This window comes from Humulus lupulus, chromosome 1 (assembly GCF_963169125.1).
Source record: "Humulus lupulus chromosome 1, drHumLupu1.1, whole genome shotgun sequence".
NCBI classification, from domain to species: domain Eukaryota; kingdom Viridiplantae; phylum Streptophyta; class Magnoliopsida; order Rosales; family Cannabaceae; genus Humulus; species Humulus lupulus.
In genome coordinates, this window is record NC_084793.1 from 241,349,086 (window position 1) to 241,352,597 (window position 3,512).

A 3,512-nucleotide genomic window follows, 5' to 3' on the forward strand; every position below is an offset into this window, starting at 1 on the left:
TACATTTGATTATTTTGATAGCGCTTTTAGTTTGTTATATTATATAAATCATAACGATTTGTTACGCTTATAATATGTTTCTAAATCATAACATATTAAAAGTCTAGTAATAAAATTTTGTTACTTTAGTGTGGATAATATATTTTAAATTTTATTTTGATAAGTATACTTATAAGGTTTTTTTTTAATTAAAAGATTTTCATTATTGTATTTTGATAAAAAAAAATCAAAATTAATCATAAAATATAATTCTCAATAGATTGATAAACCATAAGTATTACATTAAACAATAACTAATTCAAAGCATGAATGTGTCTACTTCATGAGATCTTAGTTCTAACTTAAGTTTGAAAGCATAACATAATAAAGTTTTATAATCTTGAACATTTTTTTACTTCAAAAATGAAAAACAGAAACATTACAAGATACACAAAAGTAAATCATGCATGAAACTTGCTCCATCCTTCAATTCATCATCCTTTGTGCACTTGTCTTTGTTGTGAGTCCATATGCTTAGCTACAACAAAATTTAAATAATTAATGCTTCAACTTAAAGTTAATAGTAAACTAAAAGAGTAGATAAAAAAAGTTGATTCATTATGCTCTTGTTTCCATTGTGACATCAGCTTGCTCAACTACATAAGAAATTAAATGATTAATACTCAAACTCATACCTGATAGTGAATTGTAAAATAGAACAAATAGAACTACTAAAAAAAATGAATCAACAATTGTCATGGATGGTTTCCCTTGATTGCATGATAATTATCATGAGTGCCTAATTTCATAGAGAATATGAAAAGATTCCAAAACTTAAAGTTGCCAATATGCAGTGGTTTGACAATCAATGGCATTTCAATAGAGATGTCTACTTGATAAAAAATGATAGAATGATTACAAATTATGAGCTTAGATACCAAAGTAGAAATATCTTTTTCCAATAAGATACTAGTGATGAAAACCTATATTTCTCGATAGTAGTGCTTTGGCAAAATATCATAAGATAAATTTGATCAAAAAAATAGAACATCACAGGCCAGCTTACCTTTGAGGCTGGAGGCAACACTGCTGTTTGACATATAGGGGTAAACTAAGAGCCTCTCAAAGGACGTCATACAAGACCCATAAAGCTGAAGAAGGTTCATGTGAACTGCCAGGCTGATCATCTCAACTTCAATTTGGAATTGAATCTCACCACCAATGGCATTACCATCTTTAAGCCTTTTAACTGCTACCATTGTACCATCTCTGAGACAGCCTTTGTAGACATTTCCAAAACCACCTTTTCCAACCAAGTACTTGCTGCTGAAGTTGTTTGTTGCCATCTGAAGCTCTCTAAATTGAAATCTCCTTAAATTTCCAAGGCAAACCTCCTCATGATGTTGCTCTGAAATTTTTTAAAGCCTACAACTGTTAATCTCTTCTTCTTATTCTATTTCATCTTTAATGATATTGCTTAAAAAATGAGTTAGGTTTACTAACCGTTGACGTCAAAGAAAATTTGCTGGTTGTGTCTATACCTCCACCAAAGAAGGAAACCAAACCCAAGAATTAGTAGACAAATGCAACCCAGGCTTGAAGCAAAGGCTAAAGCAATTTTATGGATTTTGGGTCTCCTAGCAGTTTGATCATCTTCAAAAGTGGCATCAAGAAGAAAATTAGAGCAGTTGTAACATGTTATTTAATGATAATCTCTCAAATAATCTATCTTAATAACAACAACAACAATTACAATATAGAAAATGCTTACTTGAAGGTCTTCGCAGGCAACCTTGGTACTGGACCACTTAGATTGTTGTATGACAGGTCCCTAGACCATTAAAAAAAATCCCATAAAACCTTTTTATAAACTATTCAACTTGTGATGGAGCCTTGATAACAAGTAGTATTAAAATGCTAAAAGATGAAAAGAATTACAGGAAGGCAAGTTGTGTCATGTTAGCCAAAGATGCAGGAATTGCTCCACTCAAAGTGTTATTGTCCAGTCACCTGATCCAGTTCCAAATCATGTAATTACCATCAAGCTTTACATGAAAATATGTAACTCAAAATCAATCAACAAAGTTTACATACAGGTATTGAAGACTCTTTAAGTGTGATAAAGTGTTGGGAATTTGACTATTGAAGTTGTTATTGGAAAGATCAAGTGTGTCAAGCTTTTGGAGCCTCCCAATCTTAGAGGGGATAGGACTTGTTATATTATTGCTTTGTAATAGTCTGCAGACAGAGAAATAATAATAATAAACAAATAAATAAAGGGTCAGCAGCAAACAAATTATGAAGACAAACAAAATGAGAATGACAGCACTGGTTTTTCCACTTACACACTCCAGAGATTTGTTAAGTTTCCTATGCTTGCAGAAAGGATGCCTGATAAGTTTTGGCTTGGAGTTCCTCTGTAGCACCAAAAACCATTCCCAACTACTTAGAAAAAATCTTAAAGTTTCAAGTCTCAAATTTGTGTGTGACATATAAGCTCAAATTTTTTCGATATAAGCTAAAATTTGGTGTTTTTCACCATGAATTTACTTATAGACTAATGACCAAACCATCAGGAGAGAAAGTGACCATATTCCAGCTGCATGGATCAACAACAGTATCATCCCAATTATCAAGTATACCGTGGGGATCCTTAAACAAGTTCTTAATGTCCATCAAAGCTTGAACTACAAATTTTTTTTGTAGAGAAAAAGATAGATTACTTCATCTGTAAATTTCGTCATATACAAAGCAGACATAAAAAAAAAAAAGCCCAGAAATCTCTACATACCTTCATAGTTAACCCCTTTGGAAGAAAGCACACCATTTGTGTAATCCAACAAGCATGAAAAGGAAATGAAGAAGAAAGCAACAACACACTTTCTATTGATAGTTTCCATTTGATACATGAAAGTTGAGAGAAACCAGAGATACCCAAATGGCAAAACAAACCTCTTTGTAATGTAGTAGTAGTAAGTAAGGAGCTGGTAGAAATGATTTGAAAACTTCAATACAACCAAACTTCGAACTCAATTTATCCAAAAATAAGTTTTTTTTTTTTTCAATTGGGAATATCTTGTTTTTTTAAGTACTAATAACATCATATCAAAGAGTACAGTTCGTCATGCTTCCTAAACCAGAATTGCACTCACTCACTCACAACCTAGTGTCAGAACCTTAAACCAATAAACTGAAGATTTGTTAGTAAGAGTAAATAATAAAAGAGTTAAAAGAACCAAACATGCCTGCCACCAGTTAAGAAAAGAAAATGGAAAAAGAATAAATAAAAAGCCAAGAGAAGCGAGCCACATTAATAAATAAACAAAAAATGTTAGGCAATTTAAAAAGATTATTGTAAAAGAAATTCCATCAATCATGCATTGGTTTAGAAAAAGATAAAAATAAAAAAGGCATATCTGTTAGGGAATTTTTCTTTTTTCATTTCCTAATTATAAAATTTTAAAGCTTTAGTGAAGCATTACCTGTTAAGCATTGTGATAAATATTTTGACTACTTATTATAAAAAAAATATT

General features: G+C 31.1%; 1 pseudogene; it reads right to left on the bottom strand.

The window, feature by feature from the left end:
• Positions 1–597: 597 nt before the first annotated feature.
• On the bottom strand, positions 598–2,913 carry LOC133831652 (protein NSP-INTERACTING KINASE 2-like; annotated as a pseudogene).
• Positions 2,914–3,512: the final 599 nt, after the last annotated feature.